General features: G+C 37.6%; 1 long non-coding RNA gene and 1 pseudogene across 2 annotated transcripts; one reads left to right on the forward strand and one right to left on the reverse strand.

The window, feature by feature from the left end:
- Positions 1–1820: 1820 nt before the first annotated feature.
- Positions 1821–22380, forward strand: LOC128018126 (multivesicular body subunit 12B-like; annotated as a pseudogene).
- On the reverse strand, positions 7190–9857 carry LOC128018488 (uncharacterized). 2 transcript variants are annotated; one of them, XR_008184893.1, is made up of 4 exons: positions 9814–9857; positions 8753–8908; positions 8505–8590; positions 7190–7670 (listed from the first exon to the last, which is right to left on the reverse strand). It is a non-coding gene; the product is annotated as an uncharacterized LOC128018488 (long non-coding RNA). The 2 variants fall into 2 exon arrangements; XR_008184892.1 differs by lacking the exon at positions 9814–9857 and adding an exon at positions 9243–9381.
- Positions 22381–22647: the final 267 nt, after the last annotated feature.

The raw sequence follows: 22647 nt of genomic DNA on the forward strand, positions 1-22647 counted from the left end.
AAATACAGCCGCCTCTAAAACCATTTCATCTAAAACATTTCAGAACATAATGTCAGCCCACTCCATATATCTGAAGCTCATTACAGGGGAAAAAAGGTTTGCAGTAATTAATTACCCTGCTAATTGGGCCCTCAGCAGTATTATTGTCTGTGTCTGTGCAGCTTATTTAGAGTACAAATGAGACCTGCCGCATGATTGTTTCTCTAGCTTTAGGAGGCTCGTACGCTGTGCTATTAGCACAATGACTATCATTCAGTTCACTGACACTGAGAGTTCAGTCTGGTACTGAAAAGTTTTATGAGAGAGTTTATTTTGATATATTTATATCTTTATATCTCTCGCTCTGTCTTTCATTCCACCTTTGCATGTGTGTGTGGGTCTGTGTTCTTGTGTCTTTGTCTGCCAAACCTATTTTTAATATAGAAAACCACATATACTTGAGAAACTGTGCTCTGATTCCAACTAGTTACATCAAGCTAAAAAAAAAAAAAAAAAAAAAAAAATCCTGGAAACACACACACATTTTTTTCTTTTACAGTGGGTATAGAAAATACACACACACACTTTTAAAATGATCACATTTTGTTGAAATGAAGACAGATAAAGTTTTTGTTTTTTTCTGGCTGAATTTAGTGCAATTTTATAACATCCAAGTCCATAATATCCAAGTCAAAAGATAATACGAAAAGTTGGAAAAATGACTAATCACCTTCTCAATGGCACACCTGTGATCTGTGTGTCAGCTGTGGTCATTTTGATTTGCTCAGCATGAAAGAAGCTTTCCTGAAGCATTTCAGTCCTTGATAGTGCAACTAAAGCAAACAGTCAAAAGTTCCCCAGAATAAAGTTGTGCAGGCACGACAGGAGATTTTTTTGTTTGTTTGTTTTGATTTTGAAGGTCATTATCAATGTTTAGAAGCACAGTGACGTCTATTTTTAAGAAGTGGATGGTATTTGGTATAACACAGACCCTCCCTGGATCGGGACATCCCTCCAAACTGGATGAAACAGCCAGGAGGAAACTGCTCAGAGAGGCGACAAAGAGGCCTACAGCAACTCAGAAGCAGCTGCAGGATTTTATGACACGGAGTGCTCATTGTGTGCATGTGATAACAATATCACAAAACCTCCTTCAATGTTGCTTGTATGGAAGGGTTGCAAAAAAATAAAAATAAAAAACTCCCCTAGAAAGGCCACATGCAGTCACAACTGAGCTTTGCCAAAACACACCTTGAAGATTCTGAGGCATATGAAACTAAAATTGAATTATTTGGCCTCAACAACAAACCCTATGTCTGGTGGAAATCCAATACAGCTCATCATCCAAATAACAGCATTCCTCCAGTAAAGCATGGAGGTGGTAATATCCTGTGCTGGGGTGTTTATCAAAAAAAAACAATGCGGCAAAATATCGTCAAATTCTTGAGGAAAATCTGCTGCCCTCTGCCAGACTGTAAAAAAGAAAAAGAAAAAACAATTTGCTGAGTCAACTAAAAAAAATAAAAAAATAAAAAAATAAATAAATAAATAAATAAATAAAAATTTACAGTGCAGACAGTATTATTATTATTATTATTATTATTATTATTATTTTTTTTTTTTTTCTTTTACATTTTGGTATATCTTTCTTGGTATAACTTGGATGTTATAAGTTTCAATGAGTAAATACAGCTGGATAAAACAAAAACAAAATGTGATTATTGTAAAGAGGGTGATTCTTTTCTATACCCACTGTATGTGTATATATATATATATATATATATATATATATATATATATATATATATATATATATACACACACACACACACACAGCAAGCATGGCAGATCTTCAGAACATCTCAAGTGGAAAAGCAGAGCTGCGGCCTGAAGCCATCACTGATATTGGTGTGCAAATGTAATATTTTAAGCCGTTCTTGAAACATCTTTTAGTGTATATTATATGTTATATTTTTATTATATATTATATCTTTGAAATCTTACTATATTCTTTGATTTAACAATGCTGTACTGTTAAATTACATTAATTGGTCTTTTTAAAAGTAACATAAACCTTCACTATAAATGAAATATTAATCCATAGTTTTGAACTTCCATAAACTATTTTTGTACTATTGTGCAGTAAAGTACACTTTTTGTAATGTCCACTTTTCGTTTTCCTGTAGTTAATAGCTATTTATGTTGTTCTGGATTGTTTTGTTTAAATAAATTTGCATTTGGTTTCAGTTTCCATCTCCCTGGTGCCTTGTTGTTTTAAAATAGAATTTTAGCTCAAAACTGAACAATTAAAAAGTATAAAAAAGTAAAAGTAAAGTGTTTTTAATTTCTTCCTTTCCCAAAATACAGTAACATAATTTATTGATAAGTTTAGGTTTTATTTCCTTAAGCTTGAGGATAGATTTGAACAACTCTTTCAGATGAGGCCTCCAGCAGAGCTTGGCACCAGTGTCCTGTGTTTGTTTAGGACTCAGATGGCACTGACACAAGGGAGGCTGCTGCTTCTCCGGCGCTTCTGCAACTCTCAGCAATCCCAGACCGCTGAGAGGGGAAACTAGGACAACAGTCTCAATGGCCTCTAGGAAAGTGTTTAGTGAGTGTATATCTGTTGTGTATGTGGGTGTGCCTCGAAAACACTGAGAAAAGAATCAGGGCGGAAAGAGAGAGGGGAAGTTTTGTGAATAAAACAAAGCACAAAGCAAACACTGTATAAAACAACTCTGCGTTAAGCTTACGGGCAGCTTGAGTTCTTCCTCTCTGCTTTCCTCTTCTCCCTGTGTTTTCTTTCTTCTCTCTCTCTCACTTCCCGCCCCACGCGCCAGTCCCCAACTGTTGCCGTCTCCGGCGGCTTGTCTGTGGGTTGGCACGTTGTTGGAGTTCTGCCCACTGGCGCTGAGGATCCGGTGTACACCACATGGCACCAACGTGTTCTCAGAAGCCCTGTTCCGCTTGGCCTTTCCCTCTATCACACACAGCAGGATGCAACTGCTTCACTTTGTTTGCACAAACAGACACATTTATTTATTATCAATCTTTAAATATAAATGAAAACTGACAGATTTGTCTGTTTTAGTGCTAGTTTTAATGAGTGTTCTAAAGTTTGACCATTTTAAACGGATTATCGTTAGCATCTAACAGTCAAATGTGTCCTATAATCTGTAATAACAAATTATTAACCTTTAAACAACTAAATATAAAAATTAATCCTTCAGTTGTGCTTTGATTTTTGGTTGCTAGTTTTTATCTAGTTTTTAGAGTAAGACCATTTAAATTATTAACAGCTTCCGTCAATCCATGTCTCACGTTCTTTGCACGAATGAGCATGTTTATTAAAAAAAAGATATGCAACCAAATTATATACTAAAGTTAGCTAGTGTATTTAACTTCGAAAATGTTAATCTTAATAAAAGCTTTCAACAGTATTTTTTTTCTTTCAGTGCACATATTAAAAATAATTCATAAAAAACAAAAACAAATAGGTACATTGACCAAATATAATTTAAATATTTGTTTTTAGTAGCTATATTTATCAAGACTTTAAAGCTTTCACTGTTTTAAACTCTGATTATAGTTTTTACCAGTTCTTGTCTAACCAACAGAATTACATGATTTTGTTTTATTTGCTCAAACATAAACCCCTTCACATTTTATTATATTTAACTACCATCATTCAACTGTTTCAGTTTTTCTGTGCAAACAAAATATCCAACTTTATGTTGTTTATTTGTTAACAAACTTCACTTAAAAAAAAAAATAGTTAGTTTTAGTATTCAGAACTTTATCAACAACCTCTAAACAGACAAATTATATATCAGCAAATAACAAACCACAAGGCACAGAAGACTTATACTTAAGTGGCACTTGAGTAAATACAAAGTTTTTTTTTTTATTATTATTATTATTATTATTATTATTATTATTTATTTATTTTTTTTTTCCGAAAAGAAGAGGTGCCACTCCTCCTTTTACCAGTCTCAATGCTTAGCCACTGTTTCCACATTCAGGTTGTGTAGCCTGCCATGGTTGCTCGGTGGCATACAGACTCCTTTGGTGCCTGGTTCCTCCCTGTTTGACTTTGGGCTTCACAGCTCTGGCTCTTTGTTTACTCTTGACAAGAGGAGCGGGGCACTGACCTGGAAAAAAGTGGCCAGGACGGGTTGTCTTGTAAAGGGAGGAGGGAGCTGGGAAGGAGGGGAGGATATTGTGGATGATGTATAGACTCCTCCTGAGAGTTTTCGTCCTAGCCAACAGCTGCTGAGACTATAGCTCCACCACACTCTTGCTGTCTCTCTCCAGCAGTCTGTTTTTTCTCAACATGCCTTTTCCTGTCAGATTGTCTGTCTTTTCTGAAAGTTTAATTTACACCTATCAAGACCTCACAAAAGATCACTTCAGAGTTGTGGGCTATTCAAAACTTAATTTAAGATGGCAATTTAAAGGAATAGTTCACCCAAAAATGAAAATTTGCAGAGAACATGTTGACCCTCAGGTAGGGGTGTAACGATTCATTCGTTTTCTCGATGCATCGATTACAAACCCTGTCGATTCATATGCATCGATCTTGAAACATGATTTTTGAATCGTGAATCGCCGATCTTGGACAGTAGGCTAATCGATTGAAAATGCTAGGAATAGAATGAATCGCGATTTCTATAGCGATTCAATGCTTTCAAAATGTATACACATTAAATTACTACACGCACAAATTAATGGAGACCTTGACGAGTGTTCGTGAATCGTGCCTCTCTGTCCTTCACGCGCTACACTGTTTACCGCCTGAGACTGTCACAGGATTGCGCTCGCGCTCCGTTCGTCTCTGACGCAGCTGACGTGTGATCTATACGATCTATGTGATCTGGACTCGTGGCCAGTAATGCTAACGTGAAGTAGTTTTATTTTTCTGTAGTTTGTCAATGGCTCTCTGCATCTTACCGACGGAGTTACCGGAGGCGTCGACAGCTATAGCTATTTATTGCATGGACGGAGCAGAAATGTAAGTGTCTAAATCATACGCACAGATCAATTGGATGATTAATGTTTTTAAACAATGCCGATGAACCGAATATACGAAGGAAACTTTTAAAATTAACCATAGCATTAACAACGACCTTGAAATAAGAGCGCGAGATTGATCTGCGTTCGTTTCATTAGCAAACAGACATCTGGCACGTTTTCTCTCAGAATCATTCGCTGATGGAGAGGAAAAGTTAAATAGAGATGAAGACGTTTTCACACTGAAAGAGAAGCAATCTCGCTCTCATAGACGTGCCAGGCTATATCTGCAGCTAAACTGAATAAAAGCAGAATGAACTGATGAAACTATTTAAAAAAAAAAACACAAACAATTTATGAATGATGCAGTGCTAATTGACATTTATTACAGTACAGAAACTATAAAAGTATATTTTCTACCTTATTCTGTGCAGAAAATTTAAATAATTGCTAATTAAATGTAGCCTAGTATATAAAACAATCATAAAATAGCCATTAGGAAAAAAATATCGATTACAAATGATTCATTATTGTCCAGGAGTGTATTTGATTTAATACAGCTAATTAAAAGTAATTAAAAAAGAAGATAATTCCTTGTAAAAAAAAAAATAATAATAATAATAATAATAATAATAATTATTATTATTATTATTATTATTATTATTATTATTATTATTATATAGGCTACATACAGTAAAATGATTGTATTTGACATTTCTGTCACTTCTGAAATTATGGCTACACCCCTGGTGTGACAAAATGTTAGCTCATACATAATACTCTTTAAGCTCTTTTTTAAAAACTTGGCTTACATAAATTTTTACGTATGCCATGTCGCATCATTAAACTAGCATTTAACAATGGACAAAAGTTTTTTGTTTTTTTTTCTAACCTATGGTTTTCTAACCATAAATGCTACTGTAATTTGCCCCCTGACTAAGCATTTAAAGAATTTAGTAGAAGCATTTAAATAATCCTGTGAATGCACTTAAAGAATGCAGAATTGAATTGTTATAATCGAATCGAATCGGATTTAATTGTGAATCGAATAAAATTGAATCATTCCAAATTTGCAAAAATCGTTCTTGAATCAAAACGAAAACCTATGAATCGTAATCGAATCGAATTGCTGCCTTGCCAAAGATTCACAGCCCTACCCTCAGTCCATCTGAAATGCAGATGAGTTTATTTCTTCATTGGAACAGATTTGGGTAAATTTAGCATTACATCACTTGCTTTGTATTGGATTTGTTTCAAACAAATGCAGTAATTCTACATTTATCCAAATCTGTTCCAGTGAAGAAACAAATTCATCAGTATCTTGGATTGCTTGAAGGTGAGTACATTTTTAGCAAATTTTCATTTTTTGGGCTGACTTTTCCTTTAATTCCAGTTAAATTTTTGAATAAAAAAAGAACTGAGGTAAACAGGATGCAGAAAAGCATCTTTCAAAGCAATTCTTTGAAATTAAGCTCCTATAACTGCTGTAAGTGTATTTTTATATATATTTGATTATTCTGTACAGAAAATAAAGGCAATGATGTATGCATTTTTTAATTAAATTGAGCATTTACAAAGCAGAACACTTCATGGCTATATTATTTTATATTCTACACTCAAAAAAAAAAGTTGTTGAACGAACTTAAAAAAATTTGAGTAAACTTTTCCACGAAATTTAATTACATTTTCCAACCAAAATCGAATTAGTTTGAAACGATTTGTAGTAATCTTGTTGAATAAACTTAAATTCTTTTAGTCAAGATTACAAAAAGAAAATTGGCCATTCCTACTAGATAAAGTTTTGTCATGCCTAATAGAGAAGATTTTGTCAGGTTAACTACTCTGAATTTTGTCAGACCTACTATATATAACAATGCCATATTAACTACATTCAATTTGGTCATGTCTACCATATCTAACAATGCAATGTCAACTACAAACATTTTTGTCCTGCCTACTAGAAAAAAATTAAATAATTAAACTTATCTAACTTGACTCGTCTGTTCTATTAAATTAAAACCTTTTTTAAGGTATACCCATAGTCTACTGTGAAGAAAAAGTGAATGTTAAAGTCACTAAGTTTTGTAAAAATCTGTATTGAAAACTTGAGCACATTTAACCTTGCATGCCTTCTTCAAAGTTCAAAAATGATAATGCAAATAAAACATGAGCATACAAGAGAATAACTTTTTAACATTTTATTTTATTTTTTTAACATGAGATTAAATGAGTGAGCCAATTAAATGAGGTTGAGAGACTTAATCACCTCTGCTCACCATGCAAAAATGCAGTACAACAATAACACGAGCTTACAAGAAAATAAAACACAGTGTCCACAAAGTGATCCTCAAACACAGCACACCTAACGGAGGAGTTTTTTTTTTCAGTGCCCGTGCTTTGGCAGACAATTTACACAAGTCCAGTTCAAGAATCATTTTTTGGAGCATCTTAAAAGTGTAATGGAACTCCTGTGGATGAGTAAGATTTAAAGAGTATATTAGTCCAAATAGCAGGGCTGTAGCCAATGCTACATTACCTAAACCAGAGAGCACCTCCACATCTTCCAGTACAATGCCGATATCTTCAGGGTCTTCTGTTGCAGCAGGAAATTCATGCTTTACATCACAGATCCCCAAAAAGGTCTTCTTGATGTCCGCTTTGTTTCTTGCAGGGTCATCATCCTTTGGGGGAAAAATAAAATACAAAATTTGTAATTAGCATATTAAAAAAAAATAATAATAATACTTGCAGAAATTATGCCATTACTATACTGCATGTGATTTTTTTTTAAAACAGATTTGTATAACATTTTACAAGTACAAATTCTAGATTTAACATTAATTCAGGTATGAGACCTTAGACTGCCATCCTGCTGTTGGCTCATAGCTGAAAGATGCTGTTACTAAATCCATAACCTGCCCATAAATAAACAGTATACAGTTCTGAGAACTGTTAGTTGGGGATGCTTGACTGATTGCACAGACACTACTGGAAGAGAGCTGAACTGGATGATGACATCACTGAATAATCAATGAACTGACTTTAGCTTAAAAAAAAAAACTGTTTTCTTATTGTCCTCTTGCATTATCGACAAAGTATTTTCCTGTTTAATTATGCTGCTTTGACAATTGTATTGTATAAAGTGCTATATAAATAAAGGAGAACTGACTTGACTATTAAGAACTTTGCTTATCAAACAGGATGATATCACGTAAACCTAAACCAGTGGCTGTGTGGAGTACAAAGGTTTAAAGAGAAGTTAACATCAGTCATTTAAATAATATCTTGGCTTTACAATTTACTCAATATTTGAACATTAAAAAACATTAACTCTTATCCCATCAGCAGTTTTCTTTGAATATTAAAATATATCAAAAGATAAAGTATATAAGAAAGTGTCTCTGCTTTTAAATTGAACAAAACATTTTATGCGCAGTTCATGTCACTTCTTTTGCACGTCAAATTTGTTATTACTTCTTATAACTGTTTGTAATGAAAGAGAACTCTATACTCACCATATACTCCCTTCACCAGATCCTGTGGATCTTCATTCAGGTGGATGCATAGCCCCTTGAGAATGCACTCTTGCTTGGTCTCCATTCTAAGAAAACAGACAAAAGTTTTAAGTTTCTGATATTTATACATTTGACATAACACCCTCCAATACACATCTCTGACCCCTTATGCATTACAGAGCACTATATCAATAGCTTGTATTAGAAAGTAATTAAATAAATAAAAATAATTAAAGTAATAATACAACCTGAGACATTGGCACCATCACATCCCGAATGCTTTTTCTAAACACTCCACCCTTTATGGTAAACACTGTCAGCTGATCTTCAGAAAACTGATACAGTTGGGACAGGAATTTGGACTGTAAAGTAAGGGTTGTGATCCGACGAAATTCAGCATTAATCTGAAGACATAAATTACAGAGGTCTTGTTTATGGGCAATTCAGCAAAGAAAAGAAAAAAAGTTTAAAATGCTACAAAGAAAAAACAAGTATTTAGTACAGGGTCAGGCTGCCAAATTATTTATGACAAATCATTATTGTCGATTATTCCTCTTGATATATTAATCTCAAGTAACAGAATAACATTAATTTACACGTAATGTACAAGCGCTTGGAGAAACATGATGTTATTAGCTGCCTACACAGACATAAGTCGGTCAATGACCATAATTTAGCAAAAGATATGCAAAACTCCACTTACAATTACTAAAGCAGCGAAATTTATCTCGTACTTACGTCGCTAAAACTCTATTTGTTGATTAAGACGAGAGACTTTGTGAATGCGGTGAATTCAGTCACGAACACGTGACCTCAACAAGCGTGACTAATTTAAAGCCTTGGATTGGCTGCTGCGCGCTTTGATTGGCATCTCAAATCGTTTTTACTAGCGATAAACGGAAACGTTTTTGTCCCCCTAACAACAGCTGAATGCAGAGTAAGAATTTAAAATCCTGTGGGACAGTTTGGCCATTTCTAATGATCGGGGGTGTCTTATGGCACTGGTTTTATACATTAATTTATGGTACTGAATATATATTTATGTTCTCTCTGTTCTGCGATTCTTCATGCTAACTTTATTTGATACTTTCAGAAAAAAAAAATAAAAAAAAAAAAAAAAAGAGAATGATTTAAATATAAGACTGCATGCTGAGTCCAGAAACCTAACATCAGCTACAAAGAGCTATTTTCATGCAATGCTTATAGAAAAATAACTTTCTGGTACGCAACAAGATGTTAAAAAAAGCATATTTTAATTAATTTGTTAATTAAATAAGATGGATGGTGATAGATTGAAATGGCCACTTACCCATCTCACATGTATGCAGCTGAACAATCCATCTGCATCCGTTTCAGCTGATGACGTACATCCGGTTAAGACGAACGAAAAATATTCTTGTTGACTCAATTAAAAAAAATCTTGTAAACCTAATTTTTTGAAAATTACATTGTTTATGTTAAATAAAATTAAGTTGGGACCATTTTTACCAAGAGTTGTGTTGTATGTGCTCATTTTAATTAATTAAATTGAACAAATAGCAAAAATCATTTTTTTGAGTGTATTCTATTCTATTCTATTCTATTCTATTATATTAAGGTTTTGGTGGCTGTGAAGGGAAAAAAAGTTATTTTTTAAATAGTAATAAGTAGTAATATGGTAAATATGAAAATGTATTCTAAAAATATAAATATGTCTTCCACATCTATATATATATTTGTTTTTCAGCTCAGTAAATTCCACTTCCTGTCACTGCAGTTGTAATTCAACATTCTGTGGCAAATGTATTAATTGTGTAATAACTATAGTTGTTTTAACTATTTTCAGAAAGGTAACTGCTTACTCTCTACAGAGCACATTGAAGTTTATTTAGCTTGTTCAAGGCATTTTTGCGAGGTCTTGTCTCATCTTTATTGTCCCATGGGGGGGGGGGGTGTTTTTTTATACCCTTTTTGGAGGCTGAAGATTCTTCTCCACTTGCATAGGGCTCTAATGAGATGGAGTGAGAGCCCAAGCAAGCTTTAATTATGCCAAGTATGCACAGAGCAGGGCAAAAAAAGGAAACACACCAAACGGTCCATACATTAACTTGATCTCACCTCAATGCACACTCTCCTCTCTGTGCTTTTTTTTTTTTTTTTTTCATGTAGGTTGCACAAACAACAGATGGCTTCGACGCCAACCTGTGAAAGGACAGCATATTCAAATCCAAGGTCACACACTATTCTTGCTTCACCCGAGCTGCCACAATTGCCAAATGTAAGTCAAAACATGTACATTTTAACATGCTCATTGCAAGTTTTTCCCCAGTTTTTTCACATGCAGTCATTGAGTGTGTTTGCCCAGTTTGCTTCAGTCCATCCCTCATTAGGGTTCTGCTCAGGTCTTTGATCACAAACTCCTTCAAAACATGTTCCGTCCTTTAAAGTGAAGTATCTAAACCAAATGCAAATACTTTTTTTTTTTTGATGTATGAAGTCCCCCCGGCAAGCTTGCATTTGAAAATTTGTTGATAATCTCCGGTTCTCCCGAAGGAATTTGGTTTATGATTATTCATAAATGCAACTTTGCGTGTTAGTAGTTTCTGATTTCATTTGGTTAAATCAACCTGGTCCCTGTAGACAGTTTGGATACCTCCAAGCCATTAATCAAAGATGGAGAAAACATCCAAAAAATTTAAAACTTTTAGTTATGGGGATTCTTGGTTATGAAATATGACCAAGAAATATGTAGTGTGGATGGTGAAAATAGGCTGTGGCTAATGAACTTGTTTTGGTGGGTCATTGTTATTCAGTGTTATATGTCACCAGTGAACATAATTTTTCCTTTTATATGCACTGTTACAACAAAACGCCTTTCACTCATTAATTAATGATTATATATTTTTAAATATATAATAATGTCTTAGCCCATACTGTATATTAAAACATTTCTTTATGAAAGTTTTCTTTCACCTTTATAAATGGATATGTTTCTCTTTATAGAAAAAATTTGTTTCTTTTTAAAACGTGTGAATGTCTCACAAGATTACTAATACAGTTTGTTGGACAACCCAGCAATTTGGGGCAATATTGAGCATTATAGACCATAACCAGATTCAGTTAATAATTTTATCAGTTAGTTATTAATTTGACAAATAATAATATATATATATATATATATATATATATATATATATATATATATATATATATATATATATATATATATATATATATATATATATATATATATATATATATATATAGACTTCTTCCACTCAAACAACTTTCCTTTTCTGCTGATGTCACTTAGAAAGGAATCAGACTGTAAAGTTTGGTGTAAGTGTTCTTGAAGTGGAGATTTCATAAGAAGAAGTGCATAAGACAATGAGAATGAGATAAAGCACATTTTGAGAAATTGTGCTTTAAAAGATATGTATTGTAAATTAAATCTACATGTGCACATAGATAAAGTGCAATAAAGTAAACAATTAAAAATTTACTTTTGATTTTATTTGTACTTTTTTCACAACAAAATTTACCAGTGACCAAAAAAAAAAAAAAGCAGGAAAACAATGTTTTTGTCTGTCACAGTGTTGTATTGTTTTCATAGCAGTAAAACTACATCTTCTACGCCCTGTAATGGTTATGATATTCAGAAAAGACGTTGTAATCCGCTGTGGCTGGTTTTCCCTGGCCAATTCCAGCACGCTTCTGCCTGTTGATCAAGTTCAATGAGAGCCGCAGTTTTAGTATGTGGAACATCATTCCCCTCTGCCACCTCCCCAGCGTGGAGTCTTAAAATGTGTGTCTGCACTGTTTCGAAGTCCTTGACGCTAATAAAACATGGCAGTGCCATCAACAAAGGCTGTTTTGTCTGTCAGTCAAAGTGGCCCCCACTGTAATTGTCTATGACAAAAACAGATTCTACAGAATTAGCCAGTGAATTATGTGGTGGGAAGTAAACAGTTTGTTATTTATCATACTCAGGGTTGGAGGTAGATGGCCCTTTGTCAGGTCCTGATTGGAAAAATATCTCCTGCATCTATATATATATATATATATATATATATATATATATATATATATATATATATATATATATATATATATATATATATATATATATATATATATATATATAAGCTTTAAGAAAAAAAAAAAAAAAAACAGGCTCCATGCATAGTAATAGCATTCATCAATATTCATACCCTCAAGTCAGAACTATGAATACAAATGGTCTGTAGTGGTAATAACTGCCGGGTAACAGTAGCGGCGGCATCCAGAATGTCGGACTCATCAAGTCACGCCACACTAGCTGCACTCTTTCAGGGCTTTTGCCGAATTATTGCTATTTATTACTGCGAAAAATGGAACCATAATGAGTGTGGGCTGGGGAGGCTGAGGGAAAAAGTCATGCTTGAAAATGTCAACTAAACAGCTCCTGATTGTTTTCAAGTACTCCCTGTTCTGAAGCACACGCAATTTGGCTTGCCACCGACTGGCCCAAGAGCTGGGCTGCCATGTCTGAAGATGATGGCTAGCACACAGGTGCTTGCATGCTTAAAAGAGGGCAGTGATTCAACAATCACTGCCCTCTTTTTTGGCCTTTTCATTGTACTGTAGGTACGGATCATGCATAAATGAATGCTTCTAGACATAATTTTAACCCTGAGATGCACTTTTAACTGGTTCATTGTTATCATGGTTTGAACTCATATAGTCATTATTATATCACTACATTTTGTGACAGAAGCATTTATGCAACGTGATCCTGAAGCTGATCAACTTGAAAGACTGTTTGCCAGAGGGCTTCACTCCGATCCAAGACACCACGGATACCCGTAAGCATAGTTTCCTTCTTTTTTTTTTTTTTTTGCTTTCATCCTCTCGTTTTCTCTCTCTCCTCTCTGTAGTCATCCTGAGGGAGCAATTCTCCAGAGGTTGTGAATGTGAATGTTTCATGGGCTCAGGTTTAGCTTAATTTATGTGCGAGAGAGTAAAATAAACATTTTGCCCCAGAGGTAGGAGGAGAGGAGAACGATGAGTCATTGTTTATCTCTGCCAGAACCCAGCTTTTCTTTATGATGTGCTTATTTATTTATGTATTTATTTGTGCAGAGCGGGAGTGGATGGTGGTTATCTAATATTAATGAAATGCATTCCCTTGATGCTTTAGTGCTTTTTGAGTGCTGTGTATTTCTCCGCTTCTCGTCTTCTCTCTTCTCCTCTCAACGCGCCTTTGAGAATGCCGCAATATTATTTTGGCATTGGGAGTGAGGGCAGCTTGTTTATTATTTTCATTATTATTGCATTTACACGGCCCTCGCCCTAGTGTTGCCTCGAAAAGAATGGGGTGGGCTCAGGAGTAATATGGTAGAGTCTGGTAGCAGGTTCTGGAGGAATGACTACGAGGAAGACGGAGTCTCATTGGGTGCTGGTTTTAATGTGCCGCTTTATTGTAGTAAGGCCATGTTTAATAGATGCCTTTAAAATGATGCCTATTTCACTTTCAGTCAAGTCCCTTACATCCTTCTTACACACCTTCTGATGCTGAAGATTACCCTCTAGCACCCAAAGACATTTTTATGTAATTATGATGGGCTTTCATATACTTATATGTGCCTGGATCCTCAAAACGTCAGATAAGTTGCATTTTATATGGTGTTCAAATATTAATGCACATATATATTTAGCTTTTCTCTCTGAATAAACTGTTAGGAAATAGGTTGTTTTTTTATACATATATTGTTGTGTCATTGTTGATAAGGCTTCCCAAGGACAAATACAGTAGGTCAGGCAATTTGTTTGTGGGGGAATTGATGCATAATGTAGGTTTTAGTTGTGAGTATATAGGACTGTGGGATATAAAAGCACTCTGGTTTAAATGTAGTTATAATGCTGATAAATGAAAGACATAATTAGGGCTGTTTATGTTATGGCTGTTATATCTCTTTCTCTCCTAGAGGAGCAGGCTTTGAGGAAGGAGAGACTGTGTGTGAAGTTGGTCCCCAGGCACGGTGTTGATACAGCTATATGGAATGTGGTTATACAGGGGAAATCAAAGCACAGCCTCACTAATTATACATTTATAGGGTAAGATATCATATATTTGGCTAAACTGAGTGAGTTGGTATGACAAGCATGACATGATTTGCTTTTTTGTGTGTGTGTGTGTGTGTGTGTGTATTTAATGCAGATGGTTTGGTCAATATTCCCTGTGAGGGTAAAGCAGTATCAAAGTAAATATCCTTGAGCCATGCTTAAGGGGTCATATGATGCGATTTAAATGTTTCCTTTCTCTTTGGAATGTTTCAAGCTCTTGGTGCATAAAGAAGATCTGTAAAGTTGTAAAGACTAAAGTCTCAAATCAAAAGAGATATTCTTTATAAAAGTTAAAACTCGTCCACACACCCCTTAAATGGCTCGTTCTAACACGCCCCCACATCTCTATGTTACTATGTGGGAAGATTTGCATAACGCCACCCAGATGTTCACGCAAAAAAAGAAGGTTTACTTCTCATTGTAGTATTATTGTTGACGCTGCTACCATGTCGTATATATGCTGTGTGTTTCACTGTGAAAGCAAAGCTACTTTGTTTGGCCTTCCAAAAGAGGACACGAATAGAAGTCATGTTAATATCATATTTATAATGGGTTTTATGTATATGTCTTGTCGCTCCGGCCGGACAGGGCATAACAATATGTTAAGGGGTGTAACATTTCTGTCACATGCTTGAGGTATTCGGAGTGAAGCCCTCTGGCAAACAGTCTTTCAAGTTGATCAAAAAAAAAACAAATAATGTTATTTTTAGCAGCATCATATGACCCCTTTAAACAGAAGCGGATTGTTCCCTGTCAAGGGAACTTCGAACTGCGTCCTCTGAAGGGACACTATGGGGAACACCTCGTCGTGACCCGTGTTTGAAGCATACTTTGAAAAACCCCAAAATGTTGGCCAGCGACACCCTCTGGGGAGGAAGATGCGTTGTCATTGACCCCTTCTGACACTGAAGTTAGTGCTCTGCTGGGTTCTACACAGAAAGAGCAGGAGATGTCTGAGAGTGGCTGAGGCTGAGCCTTCTCAATCCTCCTGTCCTGCGTATGAGGAGCTGTTAGAGGTTATGGATCGCGCCACGGCAAAATTAGATTTGCCATGGAAGCGTGCCAGAAAGGTAACATCACGAGGTCGCCTCAATGAGCGTTATTTGTCTGACCATAGCCCTCCAGCCCAGGTGTGCCTTACATTCTTGCCTGACTTGCATGCAGAAGTCGAAAAGGAATGGAAGAGGCCGTTTTCCTCTCGCGTCCATCGGTTTCAGCATACGAGTAGTGCTAATATCGAGGGCATGCACGAAAACGGCTATGAGAGGAATGCCCCCTGTAGAAGAGACGCTGGCTAGCTATCTCTCTGAGGGTGAAACGTCCTCTCTTAAATATCCCTCTTTGCCATCTAAGCCCCTCCAGGATACATCCTGCTTAAATGGCAAATCATACGCGGCAGCAGGCCAGGCTGTGGCTTCGTTGCACACAATGGCAGTGCTTCAGGCTTACCAGGCTGACCTGCTGAAGGACCTGGATACAGGTGAGGGCCTTTCACCTGACCAGGTAGCCGAGCTGCGCCGCACCACAGACCTCTCTCTCTGGGCTACCAAGCAGGCCGCCTCTGCCATGGGCAGGTCTATGGCGGCCATGGTGGTAACGGAGAGACATCTGTGGGTGAACCTGGCAGACATCGGGAGGGAAGAAAGGGGGTTTCTTCTCGATGCTCCGGTCTCGCCTTCTGAGCTTTTCGGTACCTCCGTCGAGACGGTGGTCGGAAAGTTCAGGGAGGCAAGGGCGCGCTCCGCTGCCTTTAAATCCTTCATTCCACGAAGGTCCAGGTCCGAGCCCAAACAACAAAGGGGTCCTGGCCCATCTCGATCTGAGGATCGTAGACGGGCGCAGAAGGCTAGTGTCGCGGCTCACGCTCCTCCCCCGCCTAGGGGCAGGGGCAAGAGGAACCGCGGGTCACGGAGAGGTAAGCAGGGTCTGAGGGATGTGATTCAGACGAGGCAGTGTCCTCGCCCGGATCAGAGCAATACCTAGTAGCTCCGGATGTTTTTTACCTCTGTTTTAACTTCTGTTTTTATCCACCCTTGCCTAATTCCCCTGTAGCCACCAGCTCTCCACCTGATCGAGGTTAGGTGGAAAGTTTCTCACATAACAGTCTCCTTTCCTGGACCTATGATGTTTTGGTTGGTTCTATGTTAAGCATAGTAACCGCCTTACTGACGGTCCGGACCAGAAGGGGGCGCCCCGCAAGCGGGACTCCAGTAGCAGGAGGGTGGGTGAGTACATAACCCTTGCTTTACCTGCTTATGGGTGTTATGTTGCTGGTGATTATATGTCTACTAACAACTCTGTGAGTTTCCTTTTACAGAGCCTGGCTGATCATCAGAATTGTTCTTAGCCGTATCCCTTTAAAGGAATCTTTTGTGATTGCAAGCCTTCAGCTCTACCCCGGGCTAAGCCCCACAGGTAAGTTGGGTATGTAGCTTAGGCCTTTGGCCATAAGGGATAATGTCACGGACAGCCGTCGAACCGTCCCAGAGGCGACTCCGGTGAGTTGGTAGAGTTGGTACTTAGTGTTTGCCATGCTTCTGGCCTGCACTCCCCTCAGCATGGCAGCGTGGGTATACTGTTCCCCATAGTGTCCCTTCAGAGGACGCAGTTCGAAGTTCCCTTGACAGGGAACGTCTCAGGTTACGAATGAAACCGTGGTTCCCTGAGAGGGAACGAGACACTGCGTCCTCTAGCTCCCTGCCATGCTTCGGACGCAAGCTTCACGAAGAAGATAAGTGACAGGTCCTACGGGCGCGTATTTATAGTCGCGCCGGTAGTGACGTCAGAGGCTGTCGCTGGCCAACATGTTGGCGTTTTTCAAAGTATGTTTCAGACACGGGTCACGACGAGGTGTTCCCCATATGCCGCGTTTCCACCGAAATTACCCGGAACATTTGTACCAGGAACTTTTTTTACCAGGAACTTTTTCCCCCCAGACCTGTTGCTTTCTGCATTTCCACCGCGGTGTGAAGTACCGGGTAGATTAGGCAAATAGACTGGTGACATAGGTCTGCACGCGTTTCTCAATACAAAGTACCGCTGATTAAAAAAAAAAAAAAAAAAGTACGCTGATTTTGGACGTGCATCATCGGTAGTTAGTTCAGACTTTGTGCATTCGTCTTGGGAGTGTGATGTCCTTGACTATGCAAGTCAGGTAAATCTATAAACAGCAGCATACTTGATAACTTCAGTCAGCTCGTCTTGGCTACTGCAATTTTCCTTACTGTATATTTACAATAAAATGAAATAGGATATCAAATACCACTGCCTCCTTTGGTTTTCATTTAAGCATATTAAAAGCTGCAGAAATGTACTTAGTTCAGGGATATATGTGTATATGCAGCCATTACAATGAAACGAAATATTATATAAATTTGCCTTTTTTATTTTCATTTTAACATATAGATAAATTGAAAACAGAACAAAGAAAACCTGTTAGATTTACCCCGCAGCTGAATTATATTTTATGTTTAACCACTAAAGACACATCAGAGCCAGCGGCACATATCAGAAGGACTATCCGAGGTGAGGGCTGCTTCTCGTCGGATAGATGATCACTGAGCTCCCGCTGATCGAGTGGAGCTCACCGTCTCTGAGATCGGCGAAACACATTTTTAAATAGGCGCTGTATTTATAAATAAACAACAGATTTGAGTTTTTGAGTTCAAAGTCCCGCCCCCGAAAGTTCCGGAACTTTGAAAAAGTACCACCTCGCCAGCAGGGACTTTCTGAGGGGCATTTTTTTACCCGGAACTTTATTTAGTTCCTAGTTCCTGCGGTGGAAACACACCAAGTACCATGCCAGAGTCCCTAGTTCCTGGGTAAAGTTCCTGCGGTGGAAACGCGGCTATAGTGTCCCTTCAGAGGACGCAGTGTCTCGTTCCCTCTCAGGGAACCACGGTTACATTCGTAACCTGAGACGTTCTTCTGGTCTGTGTGTGTGTTTTTTGACCAGTTCCTTTTTCCCTCTAGCACCTCAGTGCTAGCGGCCTGCTAAAGGCATTATGAGTGCTTGCTTTACTGGTGCTGCTCTTCCAACAGCGTTTAAAGCCGCCCCCATATGTCTTACATTATTTTGCTTCATACCATAGAGTCTTTTGTAACATTATAAATATACTTTTGATCAATTTTATGTGCCCTTTCTGAAATAATAATAATAATAATAATAATATATATATATATATATATATATATATATATATATATATATATATATATATATATATATATATATATAGATAGATAGATATATATATATATATATTTATATATAATTAAAGGGGGGGTGAAATGCTCGTTTTCACTCAATATCCTGTTAATCTTGAGTACCTATAGAGTAGTACTGCATCCTTCATAACTCCAAAAAGTCTTTAGTTTTATTATATTCATAAGAGAAAGATAGTCTGTATCGATTTTTCCCGGAAAAACACGAGTGCCTAGATGCGTGACGTGTGGGCGGAGCTAAAGAATCACGAGCGCCAGTAGGATTTTGTGTTGAGCGCGTTTGGAAGCTGTGACACAGATCCAGAGGCTGAAATTTAACAAGAGCAGCATCAGCAAAGGCTTCTCTATGTGGTATGTACTGAAACTGTATATATTTGCTTAGCGGTTTTGGAAAATGACTAAGTTCCACTTTGTCGTCTTTTTTTTTTTTTTTTAAGCTGTACATGTGGAAAGTGCAGTTTAATAACAACATCGCATGTTGTTTACTTGATGTGCTTACGCGCTGATTGCTAAGTTAACTACACAGAGATATTTGAAGCAGTTTTACTCACCGCATGCGGTTCCAACACACGATCGTGACCCTTTTTCGTTGGGATTGCATTATCCTTAAGAAATAAACGATGTGCAAATCCAGCGTCAACCTGGGCCTTGTTTGTAAAACAGGCATCTTCGAAATGCAGGGAACAAACACAAACACTTGCACAACTCCGTTGATGCTCTGTAAAAATAAACTCCATCCACTGGTCCCTTAATGCTGTTTCTCTTTTGGTAATCTGTGCAGGGTTGTCTTGCCCTGGCAACCAAAAACACACTCCTTTTGTGACATTTCGCAACGCTCTCGCTGTGATCAGTGATTGTCTGTGCACAGCCTCTCTCTGCTCTGCTATACGGGAGCGCGCGCTCTTCCGGCAGACGCGCCCTTAGGACCCATATAAGGAAATTCCGCTCCATCTAACGTCACACAGAGCCATACTCGAAAAAAACTTTCCGAAACTTGTGACAAACCGGAAGGAGTATTTTTGGAACAGAAATACTCCTTCAAACGTACAACTTAATTTTTGAAACTTTGTCCATGTTTAGCATGGGAATCCAACTCTTTAACAGTGTAAAAAACTCAGTATGCATGAAATAGCATTTCACCCCCCCTTTAAATAAAATAGAAAATCTAACTAACCCCAAACTTTTAGACAATAGCGTATACATAAATGTTCACAATAATGAAACGAGCTGTTTTTGTCCACAGTGAGCTAAATGGTTTGGGGATTTAGTATCAGCTGGGAAAAGCCACAGGATACAGGATACAGCACACAAAACCTCCTCTACCTCTTCGACTGATATTGGTGTCCCCAGGTAAGACACTTCACCAAAAATACATATACTATATTGCTTGTTTTAATACATATTTCCGTAAAACAGGAGGAGAAAGTATTCATTGAGTCTTGTCGGATAGGAGATATGTAAAATTAAGTTTCTGAGTTGAAAATTCCTCAAGTTCAAGTTCAAGAACAGAATGTACAATAGCATAAGATGACAGAGTATGTTTCCACTGATAACCTGAAGTTCAGCAGGGCCAAAACAGCCACAAGCCAAAGGTGCTCAAGCAGGAGAGACCGCCTTGACGAGAGTGCTGTTGTCTGCTCTGACACACAACACAAACACATAGTTTGCTCAGCGGCCACACACACAAACGCATAGCCTGAAAAGAAGAAGACAGAGAGGGAGAGTGACTTTGTACCTCATCCAACTGAAACATGTAAATTATTAATGAGCAGGAAGTAGTGGGGTTTTCCCTCAGTAAATGGTAAATAAACAATTACTGCTCCCATCCTTTAGTTGATAGAGTCTGTGAAGGTCCCAGCACTGCAGTTAGGGCCAGTAAGCATAAAACTTCTGCAATTTTTTTTTTTTTTTTTTTGCAAGTTTCATTGTATTTCAGTACCTTTACGAGAAGTTGCCATCTCTTTAACCTCAAGACATTGCTGCTGAACAAGATTTGAGATGGTAATATAGTTTGTTCAATGCATCATACTACTTTAGAAGTTACAGTTGTTGGTTGGTTAGTCGAGAAAAAATTTGCTTTGTTCCAAAACCTAGAAAAATAACATCCTAACCTCTATGGAACCGAAAGTGACTGATGAGGAAGACTCTACATAGGCAGAAACTCTGTCAGCCACACAAACTGGACTGAGCATGCAATTGATTTCAGTACATTTTGTTGTTAGCACGTTGCTAAGCTAACTGTGTAATACTAATAAGCATTAAAATATGTTTATTCGTTGAAGCATAAATACATAGTGCACACACATATTTGGTATTTTTCAGCTGTGTTCTTGCTTTTTATTCAGTTATGAAAGTGCTTTAAACCAAATCATTGTATATATTGTAACTGGCAATACTATCATATTTTGTATATACAACATAGCTAGTTTTGCTGTTAAAGGGGTCATATGATGCTATTTCTATTTTTCCTTTTATTTAGTGTGTTATGTAGCTTTTTGTGCATGTATAAGAGCTGCAGAGCAACAAAGCTCAAAGTCTTCCACAAGAGGATTTATTCTAACTAAAAGAGAAGGTTGATCCAAACCGGGCTAAAGCGCCTCATTCAAACATGCCCCATGTCTACACGATGTGGAAATATTTGTGTAATGCCGCCCAAATGTTCACGCAAAGAAAGAAAGCATGGTTTCAGGAACCACAGTAGTGTTGATGCATCCATGTCAGGGAGACGCTGCGAGTTTCTTTGCTAAAGCAAAATTACTTTATTTGGCCTCCCGAAAGTAAATGCAATGAGGAATCATTTTGTTAAAATTTATTGACAACAGAACAGCAACAACCCAGATGTTCGAATTTGTGCAACACATTTTATGGACGACAGTTTTGTGAACCTAGAGTAGTCTACAAGGCTGGCTGCGCAAAGGCTATTTAAAAAAAAAAAGTGTCAATTCCGACTTTGCTATGACACTCTGGTGCTTCTGAATCAGCTACTGCAAGGCCCCGTTTACACTAGTGAGTTTTCGTTTTAAAAAGTCGTTAGAATGAAAATGATCCTTGTCTACACTGGCATTTCTGCTGCATTTCAGAAACGATCTACATTACACAACCTAAAACGCATTTCATGTGACTATTCATGCAGGTACAGCCATAGATATGAATAGGTAGATTCCCTATTTTTTAGATCTGTGATGCGTCTATGTGCTTGACAACAATGATGTTATTGTTTATGTCACAGGTCGGAGCAGACCACAGATGTCGTGGGTCTCGCCCCTCCCTAGTTTCCACCTCGAGGAGGTCCCAAGAACACCCCAATGACCAGACACACGAGAGAGAGAGAGTATAATTGAAACAACTTTATTTAAATTATTTAAAAAGGTGTGAAGGGAAGGGAAAAGGGAATCTAAAATCCACTCTCGAGGCCAGAGAGTATAGGTCCGAGTCGCTTTTGACTCTGTCACGGGGACTCTCAGGTTTCCTTCACGTGACTCAACAGGGTTTTCCTCAGTAGTGCCTTTGTGTTTCTCCTGCAGGAGAACCGTCGGTGGGGCCCTTCCAGTCCCTGCACGCAGAGTAAAGAAGGTACGTAATTCTGATGAATTGGGTGGGGTGCGTACCTGACGCCGTTCACCACGAGATTCTGGGTCCGCGGTTAGAAGCGCCTAAGAGGTCCACAGGTAAGAATGCAGGTGAATATATTGGGGTCTTGGCCTTCGGTGTATAGGTAAGTATGCAAGAAAGATACACAATCCTTAACTTCGTTAACATTTTCGTCCAGGTAAACCCTACGGATGGAGTTTGCAGGTGAGTATGCAAGGGCGATGCACTGGTATTTCACTCGGGG

This window comes from Carassius gibelio, chromosome A8, assembly GCF_023724105.1.
Source record: "Carassius gibelio isolate Cgi1373 ecotype wild population from Czech Republic chromosome A8, carGib1.2-hapl.c, whole genome shotgun sequence".
Taxonomy (NCBI): domain Eukaryota; kingdom Metazoa; phylum Chordata; class Actinopteri; order Cypriniformes; family Cyprinidae; genus Carassius; species Carassius gibelio.